General features: G+C 35.9%; 1 long non-coding RNA gene across 1 annotated transcript in view; it reads left to right on the top strand.

Moving 5' to 3' along the window:
* LOC107669613 (uncharacterized) overlaps positions 1-10974 on the top strand; it is a 13149-nt gene extending 2175 nt beyond the window's left edge. The window contains exons 2-3 of the long non-coding RNA XR_001632018.1: positions 7263-7275; positions 10909-10974. This is a non-coding gene — a long non-coding RNA (uncharacterized LOC107669613). The remainder of the gene's footprint in view (positions 1-7262; positions 7276-10908) is intronic.
* The last annotated feature ends 2437 nt before the right edge of the window (positions 10975-13411 follow it).

Below are 13411 nucleotides of genomic sequence, written 5' to 3'. Positions count from 1 at the left end.
GATAGACAGACAGATAGATAGACAGATAGATAGATAGATAGATAGACAGACAGACAGACAGACAGAAGACAGATAGATAGATAGATAGATAGAATAGATAGTAGATAGATAAGGTGACATTTAAAGCTCATTTCTCATAAAGAGCATGAGTTTTAGTGATCTTTCAGAGATCAGATAGATAGATAGATAGATAGATAGATAGATAGATAGATAAGGTGACATTTAAAGCTCATTTCTCATAAAGAGCATGAGTTTTAGTGATCAGTGATGTTTCAGAGATTGATCACCTGTGCATGCGAGACAGCAGTAAGTCACAGGCTCAACTGAACACACATCACTCAATATCCTGCTTATTGCAGCTGAACGTGACGTCTCATTTCAAATACAAAAGACATGCTGATTATCTCTCTTCTTTCCTTTTCTTTCTCTCCATTCCCCCTCCCCTGTGGGGTCGGGTCCTGGGCATCAGATCTGACCTCTTTTGTGGAGGCTTTTTAGGGGGGATGTGATCGATTAATGAGAAATTCTCAGCAGAATAATGAAGGATGACAGGAACACTAATCACTCTCACTGTGATTGATCTGCATGCTAGAGTGATAAATTAGTAGCTTCACCCTCTTTTTCGCTCAGACATATTCTAATCACTCTCACTAATTAAAAGCTATTGATGAACACAGCGAGGGGCGTAACCGGGCTGCAGTGACAGAGATGAACTCTCAGTGACACCGTAACTCTGTCTGTACTGTCTCGTGTTTGCCTGTGAAGTGTGTTTTGTAAGTGTCACTAGGCTTGGGTTCATTCTTTCAGAGTGAAATGTTTATAGGAGAATCACTTAGTCAGACTTTCAGGCTCTGAAGATGATTAAGGGTCATTTTCAAAATATTGTAACAAGTCTCTTGATTTTTAAAGGGATAGTTTTAATTTCATCAAAAATATCTTAATTTGAGTTCCGAAGATGAACGAAGGTCTTATGGGTTAGGAACAACAGGGTGAGTGATCAATTACAGAATTTTCATTTTTGGGTGAACTATCACTTAAATAATGAAAATTATTCCATATATTTTGTTTTGCATATTATGCAAGTGCTTAAAAAATTCCATGTCACATTTTTTTATTTTTATTCAATAAAAATAATAATAAATTTGTTGAATTTTTAAAATAATTTTTTTACTCATTTTATTTTACTAAAGCATTAGTGCAACAAGTGTTTAAAAAGCAAAACAATATAAGCAATTAACAATAATTGGAAGAAAACTGGATCCAAACATTTTGTATGTCACCATATTTTGGGAATGACCCACAAATGAAACAATAAAAGTGTCAAAAAATAAAAACATATCGCCACTTTTCTATCTGTTGTCCCTCTCTCTTTTTCTTCCAATGAAGAAAGATATGTATATTTGTGTGTGTGTGTGTGTGTAAATCCCCAATTCAGTACAGAGGCTCTCTCATTCCACTTACACATGCTGCTCTCACTGGGGAATTTCTGTTAATTAATGCTAGATTGGAAAAATTAATTTAGCTGCAGGGTAGCTAATCAATAATCATGTCCCAAGTCCATTAAACGTCTCTTTCACTCTGTCTTTACCCCCCTCCTCTGTTTCTTTCTGGACTCACAAGGTGATTTTCTCCCTAATTAATCATAAACCATCTAAACTCTAAACCTCTGTTACATCCACTAATGCAGGTCAATCAAATCAATAGACTCATTATTGGATGACACAATCCCAATATACACTTCTAACAAACCTACAATCTCTCTGTTTCAGGGGTATTTTAGAGGTTGAACGATTGATGGTTTTTTTGCCGATTAATCGGCACCAATAACCGATTGCTGGAGTTTGTTCTGACACATGATACAGTATGCTGCACAGAGCAGGCCACTTCAGATGTGGATTTAAAACAGAGTATGTTTTCATATCATTATAAAGTCATTAAGATTCAGATTGTGCTGTCAAGCAGATCTAAAAAAATGTCAATGGCTGGCCAGCTTGAGTATCGGTTATCAGTCAGTGCAGTCCAACCTACAGTGGTTATCGTTATCTGTAAAAACCAATTTCGATTGACCTTTAATTTTGGTTATAAAGAAAATATAAAGAATATCTTTAGCAAAATCTCTACCTTTTTATACATTTCATATGGTTGCAGCTTTGTTATATTATGATTAAGTTAATTTATCTTTCCTCATTTCATTTTTGTCTAATAAACAACCCTGGTTTAAGTGAAAACAGCATTTGAGATGCATGTGAAGAATATTAAACACTTTGCACTTCAACCACTTTGAATCTCATTAATCATTCCTCAGAGCTCATATCTTCCGAGCAGGTTCCTCTCTTGAGAGCTGATTTAAACTTAGACATTTAATATTGCAGATTTTTTTTTTCAGCTTCAGTTCCAGTAGACGAAATCTATAAATATGTATTCTGACATGAATGACTCAATATGGACGCATAACTGCTTCAGACATACTTTCACGTCTTTAGAAGATACTGTAAGTATGCCTGACAAGGGAGTCTGTCTGTCTGTCCATCCGTCCATCCATTCATCCTTTTATCTAACAACAGCATGTGTGTTAAAAGAAAACAGACAGGTGTTGACTGAGCTATATATATAATGCCAGTCTACTGTAACTCACTAAAACTAGTGTGCTTCTGCAGATGCATAAATGCTAACAGACATTAATTAGCAAATATTTTTCAGTTTCTCAAAACAAACTAATTTTGTTGCTAGTCAACACTTCATTAACACAGAAAACATTTTCTTATTTAAGCAGATTTAAATTGTTATTTTCCTGCAGTTTCTGAATTTCTGACCTTGTTTATTGAGTCAGAAAATGTGTTACAAATATGAGCATTAACATGAGAAAAATAAAAAGCAACAGAACATTTCTGAAACACAAAAAATAATGACTTAAACAAATAATGAAATAAAAAAACATATAAGAAAATAATAAAATGTATAAAAAAATGACACTTTTCATTAGTGAATATAAAAGTAGTGACATTCATAAAGAATATTTTCTTCAGCTCTGTCAACTTTTTTTTTTGCTGAGCCTGCTGCAGTATACGGCGGGATTACCTATTCCACAAAGGCATGTGATGCTACCTCAAATTTAGGCAAAAATGAGGTATCTTTCAATTTACTTCATTTTGAAGCAGCTGCCATATGCTTCATATCAGCTCACATATGGCAGCTAAAATTCAGTCTATATAGGCAGCTTTGAAAAGTTTAAAGTAACGTTTCACACCGCATTTGAACATCCCTCGGGATGTCGTTCCTCAAGGGAACAGCTACTCAGTCTGAGACAGAATAAAACATCTGCAGAGTGTTTCTTAAAATTCCACACCCCACCATCACAAACTAGGTGCGAAAAGATATGATGAAAACAATCTTCTGTGCAGAACTGATAACTTAAAATTAGATTGGTAAGACGTCATTGTTCAATAATCCTTCTAACGTAGTATAGGTCTACAGTATATACCACCATATGTCTGAGATGCATACTGATGGATTTCTCCATAACAACCTGAAATGATGCCTACCTCTTTGTATATATATATATATATATATATATATATATATGGTTTCTGGTCTTTCGTTTATTGGAAAGTTTTGCTTCTGAAAGTCAACTGAGTTCAAACTAGATATGAGCTTTCCATGCCTGTGTTTATTGCCTTTCCTAGTCTACGATATCTTGTGGTAACTGGTGTGCTTCTCTAATTGGAATTTACAGGATTATTAACTTGTGTATCATTCAGAGCTCTGAATAATCAATACAGCCTCTCACACAAGCAATGCACTAATCCAATCACACAAAGCCTAAAATCAATTACAGTTGCATTTATCCACACCTGCATCGATCTCTCTCTCACACACAGATCATTACCCAAGATCAATCATCAATCAAGACCATCATGGGATTTTGCATTTCTGAAAGATCTAAGAATTAATTCACCTAAGAATTTATAAATCAGAAAAAAGCATTAATTGAGATTCTCAGTAAATGTAAAATCTCTTTAAAATGAGGGAACCGTGATACGTGTATATCGATAACATATTGGTTATCGGCCCAAAGTGCAGATTCTTTCATTTAATTGTATTTATTGTGCATGCTAATTTCCCTTATTTGAACATTTATATTACCTTTGCCGTCATCTAACGCTCACTTAAAGTTAATCTTTAAAACCAATCCAATCTCATGAGAAAATGTAACAAAAAATACTAATGGATGTTTCCTTGTGAAATTATTTGACTTTCTGGTGAACTGTATTTTGGCAAGTTTGTTTAAACTTGTACAGTTTTTAGAAAAATTAATTAAATAAATAAATAAGTGTGAAGTTCTCTGTACTTGACCATCAGAAGGGCGTAAGCAGATCGTATGAATACGTACAAATGAGAATGTATAAATTCATACCAATTTGCCAAAATGCAAAATAGTTATAATTTGCCATGAAAGTGTCAATTTAAACAGCAATAATTTAATAACAGTTTAAGTGATCTTTAGCCAAAAAATGAATCTCCATTTTTCATACAATATAATGCTGTGATGATAAATTCACGTATAGCCTTTAAAATTACTTTTTACAGTAATTTGAAATTAATTACTTGAGTTTTTTTTTTTGCACTGTAAAAAGCAATCACCTGCAACTGTTTACCTTAAAGAGCTATTTACTTTATTTAACCAATACAATTTGGTTTTGTTGGTATAAATAGTTTATTTAGATTGATTGAGTGGTATTAAATATTTCTGACAGAAGAGATCTCAGCAAGACTTCTGTGCTCGGATTTGCACAGGAGTGTACAATCAAAAGTCAGAAATTCCAACAAACTCGAATATTTTTCATCAATTTCTGCCAATTACCCTGGCTATGCTATTCACACAAATTTCATATTGCACCTCTATATTCTTGTATATCAGCTTTTAATTCTATTTGTGCCGGTTTATTTCTGTTTTTAGGAGGAACACCTCAGAAAAAGCACATACTGTACTTCAATGAAACACAATGACATGCAGAGCTTTGAAAGTGAACCTATACAGTATGAGCAATACAACTATCATCTGGGTCCCTTACAAACGCTTCTTACCACTGCTCACTCGAAATCCTCAAGAAAATCACAAATTCAATCCACAAGCGGAACAGCCACAGGGGTTTGTGAACCAAAGTTCAACCTCGTGGTCTAAATCCATTATTTTTGCCACAGGGGAGATTCACTTTATTAAGTAATTTTAGGTTCAGTCATGCTAGTTCTCCTCATACTAATGTTTCTAAATAATCCTGTTTCTGAAAACAGGCTTTAAGTCTTAGCAACCGTGGGATGGTGGAACTCAACCACAGAGGCCCTCATTAAGCTTGTTAATGGACTTTTCAAAGCTGTTAATTATTTACTTTGTGTATAGCTGCCAGGATGAGAGAAGCCCTAACACACAAAACTCGGCTTTTGTCTGTCTTATCTGTACAACATTAAATGACAAGTTCGCTAAACTGTTTAGTGTGTGGTATTTCAGTGCAAAAAGCTGCATAATTTTGTCTGTCAAAAAATAAATAACAAACAAACAAACTGATTTATAACTGAATGTGTGGTGGAAATCTTCCTCTGTCTCATCGGTCTAATAGGAAGTTCTGTTCTCCTATTAGAATTTCATTATGTGTCAGCAAATGAGAGATGTATCAATCTGTTTAGTCATGTTTCTCCATATTCTTTATTTCCGATGGGAACTAAATACGTCTGTAATAGCTGGGAAAACCACTTTAAGCCCTCTATACCAGCACTGCTTAATAATGTGTCTCTTGGAAAAGTGATTCTTTATCATTTGGTGCTGAGGATCAGAGGCCGTGTCCCCTCTTTACGTTCCACTTCAAGAAATTTACAGCGAAATTAACCATAGAAATAACCCCGGCTTCACCTCTCATACTCTCCCTGAATATGATGAAAAAAGTCTCAGAGAAGTGATATAGTAAAGTACAGTACAACTCATTTCAAAGTGCAAGCATTGGTAAATGTGTGAGATTTATGAAAGGTTATTATCATGATGATCATCATCATTATATACTCCAGACAGTGAAATGGAGTCACTGATGCACAACAAATAACACAAGATTGTCTCATGCATTCTAAAAAATGCTGGGCTATTTTTTCTACCAAACCGCTGGATTGAGCCTGTTGGGTCATATGTTGGGTTCTTTTTTTCAGTGTTGGGTAGTTTTTTTTGTTTTGTTACCCAGCCATTGGGTTAGTGGCTGGGTCAATCTCACTGACAGCTGAAACTATATACACCCCTTACATTTCTATGCTACATTTATTTCTAAAATGCTTGTTAATCTAGTTTAAATTTAATATTGTTAACTATGTTGTATTCATCCAAATAAATTCAATTGTTCTTATATTTTTGTCCATGAGTGTTCTTGATTATTAATAGATGTTCACTTTTTGATTATAACTGTTGCCTGTAGTAATTCTGCATGCGATTTCAGTCCCACTTTGTATTAGGTGGCCTTAACTACTATGTATTTACATCAAAAATAAATACAATGTACTTATTGTGTTCATATTATATTGCAAAACACTTCTGCTGCTATTGAGGTGGGATACAGGTACACTCTAAAAAATGCTGGGTTAAACACAACCCAGTGCTGGGTATAATAGGGACAAACCCAGCAATTGGGTTGTTTTGACCCAGCAGTTGGGTTACTACCCAGAAGGTCGGGTTAAACATTTAACCCAACCGCTGGGTCAAAACAACCCAATTGCTGGGTTTGTCCCTATTATACCCAGCACTGGGTTGTATTTAACCCAGCATTTTTTAGAGTGTAAGGTTAGGGACTGGTTTGGTGGTATGGGTAGGTTTAAGGGTAGGTTAAGGTGTAAGGGATGGGTCAACATTATAAATGTAATTACAGAAAATAATTACATATGTAATTACATGCAGGTATTTTTAAAATATAAGTACAATGTAAAAACATGTATGAACACAATAAGTGCGTGGTACCAAATGATTAATTTAAATGTAAGTACATAGTAGTTAAGGCCACTTAATATAAAGTGGGACCTCGGTTTCTAATTTCCAACCCATTTTAAAAGAGCAGTATAGCAATCTTTAAACAACAGCTGAGTTAAATAAAACAACCCAGCATGTTGGTTAAAAACATTTAACCCAACCAGCTGGGACAAAATAACCCAGCAGCATGTGTTCTGTCCAATATTTAAATATTTTACCAGCACTGGGTTGCCAAATAACCAAGAAATGGTTGTTTTTAGCCCAGCATATTTTTTATAGTGTGGATATTCCCTTTTTCAAATAAGATAATGAAGATTTACTCTCTAAACATCACTGTTTGAAAATTAGGGGTTGGTCATTTTTTTAATGTTTTTGAAAGAAGCCTCTTATGCCTACCAAGCCTGCATTTATTTAATTAAATATATAGCAACAGAAACCGTAATACTTTTAAATATTATTACAATTTAAAATATCTGTTTTGTATTTTAATATATTTTCAAATGTAATATATTCCTGTGATGCAAAAGCTGAATTTTCAGCAGTCATTACTCCAGTATTCAGTGTCACATGATCCTTCAGAAATCATTTTAACATGCTGATTTAGTGCTCAAGAAACATTTCTTATTATTATCAATGTTGAAAAGAGTTGTGCTGCTTAATATTTATTTTGTAGAAACCATGATTTTTTTTTAAAGGATTCTTCGATTACTAACAGTATTCATTTGAAATAGAAATCTATTTAGAATTAAAATGTAATTTCTGATCAACTGAATGCATCTTTGCTGAATAAAATTATTAATTTGCTTTTTAAAAAATCTGTGTAAACACTTATATCAGTATTCATTCTTCAAAAGATCTGGTTTCTCCACTGAATCTCTGTTCTCCACTGAATAAAGAAAGTCATAAAGCAAGAGTGAGTAAATAATGAAATAATTTTCATTCTTTGGTGAGCTGTCCCTTTAATTGCAGAGGATTGTGGTTATAAATAGAGCTGTGGCAGCTGCAGGACACAAGCACATTTGAGAGAATTTCACATCTCCATTACACAGATGAGAAAAACACTGATCACTCAGCCAGCAGGCAACAGATCACACATGCCTGACACATTCACATACAGACTGTAATTGAGAATGAAGTACACCATTGCCTTCCATAAAAGAGATGATGTAGAGATCATTGGTTGTGATTAGGTTTGACCTTTGTCAGTGCAAATAATCAGTATGAATAGATTTTGATTGCACTGAATTGCTCATCTTGGCTGCTCATTGATTTACATATTGTCGAATAATGTCTTTTTAAAATGTGTCTTTTGCATTAGTCCCATCATAAAGCTCAAGTACCTGTATAAGCACTTATTCATTGACATTATATATATGACATTATATATACATTGAGCCACTTCAAATGCTGACTACTATATATATATATATATATGTGTGTGTGTGTGTGTGTGTATTCGTTTAACAAAACAAAATCCAAATCGAAGTATCCTCAACATAAACATTGTCTTGTGTACAGCTTTTGCACTTGTAAACAGATGTTTTGTACAAAATTTCCCCTCAGGGGTGAAAAACATTTTCATTCTGTCTGGATGGCTGTCTGTCTATGTGAGAATTTTACCAGCTGCTGAGTCCTGCAGTGCTGTGTAAAATGTTGCATTGGGATGTAATAATTCCATCTGCCCCGGAGGAAATGATTATTGAAAAGAGACAACATTCCTTCAGAATCCCAGAGCATGGAGAGGTCAGCGTCTCAGACAGCCGTCTGACCTCAAGGCTATTCACGCAGATGAAAGAGAGCTTGGAGCAACACATGGATAGATATAATCCAAGTTCACCATCACACCATTCTGCTTGTGCTATTTCCTCTTATTTTGCCTGATTTCATCCCCCCTTCACGGATATTAAAGAGATTCAGAGCCACTAACACAAACTCTCCGTCTCGCTCACAAACTCTCAGGCACTCAAACAAACTCTCGTCCTCGGGAGCATCTCTATCTCATTTCAAGCTCTCACTCAAGAACGACAGTAGATACATCCGCGTAAGAGGTGATGTGTTTGTGTGGGGGAGGCTGAAGTGTGTGAGTTCGAGTGTGTGAGAGACAAAGGCAATGTGCATATGCTAGTGAGTGGGTAGTTAGATGTTGCTTCAAACTATGGGTGCTTTTATGTCCAGGGATTGATTTTTATTCAAACTAACATACTTCAAAATTATACTTCAACTTTTGTTGTTATATGAAAGGGCACATTTAAACATTTGACCTTTTTTTACTTTGCTTTTATCATAGTTCGAAAATGTAACATAAAAAAAATTTAATATCTGTAAAATAAAAATAAATGAATGGAACACTAGTATAGGGATCAATTCTCACTATTAACTATTAATAAGCAGCAAATTAGGAGTTTATTGAGGCAAAAGTCGTAGTTAATTGTTTGTTAATAGCGAGAATTGGACCTTAAAATAAAGTGTGAACAAACAAAGAAATAAAACAACATGCAAATAATAAAAAAAAATAAATAAATAAATACAATTTAACTATAGGTATTCTGTCTACTGACAACGTCCAACAGAGGAAATGCATCTCACAGGACATTTATGTAATTTTTGTCTATATTATTTATTTTTTCTTAAATAATTTCCACCACAGCTCAAATGATAAATTGTGTGTATGTTTACTTTTACTTTGTTACTTTTGATATTTTACATTTTGATATTTTAGAAATATGATTGGTGTTTCAGAAAAATTACAAAAATCTTGTGATGCATATCCACTGTTAGACATTGCTAGTCGACAAAATAATTTATTTTCTAGATGTCCACAGGCCCAAAAGTGTCCATAGTTGAAGAAACACCCAATATTGATAAATTTTTTTCGAGTGATTTGTGTGTGTGTACATTTTATGGGTTTTAGCTGGAGTGTGTTCACAAATAGGCATATCTGTGATGTGATATGTATGTGTGGGTGAGCGTGTCGGTGTCATTTCCTCCCCAAAAATGACAGCCATAGTGCCTTTGCTTCAGTTCTACTTCCTCTTTATATACTGTATATACTGTTTATACCAGGGGTGTCCAAACTCGGTCCTGGAGGGCGGGTGTCCTGCAGAGTTTAGCTCCAACTTGCCTCAACACACCTGCCGGTAAGTTTCTAGTATGCCTATAAGAGCTTGATTAGCTTGTTCAGGTGTGTTTGATTGGGGTTGGAGCTAAACTCTTCAGGACACCGGCCCTCCAGGACCGAGTTTGGGCACCCCTGGTTTATACTGTACTATTGATGAGCAGATGTACTCCACTCCCTCAATAAATGGGAAATTTGAGAGATGGACTCATCATTTAAAGGAAAAAGTAGTGCTTTATGCTGCAAATTTTCTGGGAATATCAAAAATGCTGTCATCCTAATCAATAAAAGTACAGGCACACAGAGGACGTGACCACTTCAGTCAATAATCCTTGAGGTTTGGGGAAAAATACACAAATGTCAAGTATTTGAATAAAAAGATGAAATTTCAGCAGTTGTTTTAGTAAGCTGTTCATGTGCTCAAGCAATATGGAATATAAAAAAATACAGTATTATGAAAAAGCAGCTATTTTTCCTGCATATGGTCAATACTTTATTTAAAACTCACAAAACATAGGCGTAAATAAACCACAGCTCTGATCCTCTTTAGTCAGCATGAAGTGGATAATAAGTCTTCTAATACTAAAATGACCGTAGTTTATTTCTGAATGGCCGATATGCGGCCATAACAGGGTAAATGAAGGAGAAAATGAACAAATTAGCATGTAAATGTAATAAGATGTCATTAGAGATTTAAGAGTGGGTTAAATAAAGACCCACAGGCAGTCCTTCAGACAAACGGCTATCTACACAGAATTGCATTAGAGTTTTTATTTAATGGGCTTAATAAAATGAGCATATGATCACGGAAAGCGCTTCGGTATGCGAGCTGCGAGAGCAAGCAGCTTCAGATGAATGTTTTCTAGTGTATTCATAAAAGCAGACTGCCCTCCCCGCTCAAAGCCCAATACATCTCATCCAACAATGTGGCAGCCAATGGCACATCATTCAGAGAAAGTGACAGATGCCCCCGCACCGAGTTCCGGAACGTTCTCCCGAGTTCTGAGTTCCACCTCGGGTCAATCTTCCAAATGTGATTACGGCTCAGGATAACTGAGCCTGCCAGCGCTCATCCACGGCCAACATATCTACTGATAACCCACGAGAGCGCTTCGCCTCACCCTTACCTTGCTCTCATTTTCTGTCTTTTCCCATTCATCTGACATCTACAGGAAAAAGAATAGTTATCTGCAGCCTAACAGAAAACAAATCTGCTCAATTAACAGTGGTAGACAAAGTTCTCTACCCCAGGTGATCCATTTATCTTCGGCTCTGTAAAACGAGAGCGGCTTTGAGTTAAAAAAAGAAACGAAAGCTTTAGGACGCAGAACCAAAACGAAACGAGGCAAAAAACAGAACGACGGTTGGGAAAAGGACTAGATCTGTAGTCTGCACACAAATAAGGATAAAGAGAGCGAAACAAAAGAAGGAAATATGAGATGGATGAGTGGACAGCAGGACTGGGGTTCGCAGCGGGAGCCAATTTCCAGCCCAGTGAGACAAACCCATCTCTATTTCACACCTCTGAACACTGCATTCGCTTCAGTTCGGCTCTCACCTGCCCGCTGAACCCAGAACAGCGTGCCGTTTCCTCGAACAGTAGACTGGAGAGGCTTAAAAGTGTGGGAGGCTGATCCTGGATCCATGTTTGTGTTATTGCTTTAGCCAGAACAGGCAGGAAATCAGCACAGCAGTGGAGAGCAGAGTGCATTTAGGGTCCCGGCCTGGCATCATTTCAACTGAAACTGCAATACCTGTCAGTTTTCCCATATAGCCTACAACCTGATAGGCTCCGCCCATCTGTTTACACTCAGTTTGCCCGCTGTGAACTGATTCAGGCTATATAAGTGGGGCTGTTTTATAATTTCACAGATGGTCCCTGAAAGCTGCTGACCTTAGTGTTTTCAGACCTGTACAACACCACTCCAACATGAAGCGCCCAACATACAAAAACAGAGCTGTTTAGTTTGTAGTGCTAAAAAATGGAGGAGGGTGTTTTTGATTTAGAATAAAATAAAGTCTGCGGTCAACATTATTTATAGAGAACACTTTTTTGTTCTAAAATGCATAAAAATCACACCTCAAATGTGAATATGAAAACCACTGTGTTCAAAAAAAGAGCTGTGAATAAGCTGCATTAAAGTGCCCCTATTATGGATTTTTGAAAATTACCTTTCAGGTTCTGGGAGTCCCCAACAACAGGTTGACATACATGCAAGGTCAAAAAGCACTTTCATTGACTTATAATATGCATTTATATAAATGCGTTTATAATGCATTACCATACTTGCTCAACAACTCCCAAACGATTCGCTCAACGATTAATTTTTCCAAACCAAATCTGCGGTGATTGGTCCGATTGGTCGATTTCATTACCATTTCATGAAGCAGCGTTTGTGAGCGCAGTGCTGCTTTGTTTACAAACGAATCCCAAGCCGTTTCATGTTGACATCAACATGAAACATTAGCATATTGCCCACCCACTTGTTGCGAGCGCAGACCTGGGAAGACTTGATTATCGCGTTGGTCTGAATGAAAATGCAAATTCATTATTTGCCACTATGCTTTTGGAGGGATAAAATAGCGGTTTCCCCGGTGATGCTGTACACAAAGCAGCAATGCGCTCACAAACGCTGCTTTATCAGGCATTACAGGCATGATGAAATGAAAATGAGACCAATCGGACCAATCACCGCAGATTAGCGTCACGCAAAGGAGGGGTTTGGAAAAATTAATCGTTGAGTGAATCGTTTGGGAGTCGTTGAGCAAATAATGTAAAAATAAATGCATATTATAAGAAAATGAAAGTGTTTTTTGACCTTGCATGCATGGCAACCTGTTGTTGGGGACTCCCAAAAACAAAATATGAACCTCTCATAACCCATAATAGGGGCACTTTAACAGTAACATACAACCTTATGGTATTTGCAGTCCTTACATACCAACTTACATTGTTCATAAGTCTGGGACCAATTAATTTTTTTTTAAAGGAAATACTAAATACTTTTATTCCGCAAGGAGGCATTAATTAGTCAATAGTGGCAGTAAATACATTTCTGATAAATAAGAAATGTTTCTTCAGCAGCAAATCAGTATATCAGAATAATTTCTGAAGGATCATGTGACACTGAAGACTGGAGTAATGGCTGCTGAAAAGTCAGCTTCGCCATCAAAGGAATAAATTACATTTTAAAATATATTAAAATAGAAAACCGTGATTTTAAATTGTAAAAATATTTCAAAATATGACTGTTTTTACCATATTTTGATCAAATAAATGCAGCCTTGGTAAGCATAAG

Source organism: Sinocyclocheilus anshuiensis, unplaced genomic scaffold, assembly GCF_001515605.1.
Source record: "Sinocyclocheilus anshuiensis isolate Anshui unplaced genomic scaffold, SAMN03320099.WGS_v1.1 scaffold80, whole genome shotgun sequence".
In the NCBI taxonomy this organism is placed as follows: domain Eukaryota; kingdom Metazoa; phylum Chordata; class Actinopteri; order Cypriniformes; family Cyprinidae; genus Sinocyclocheilus; species Sinocyclocheilus anshuiensis.
Note: the sequence above shows the minus strand (reverse complement) of the source record. Positions and strands in the feature narration are given on the sequence as shown.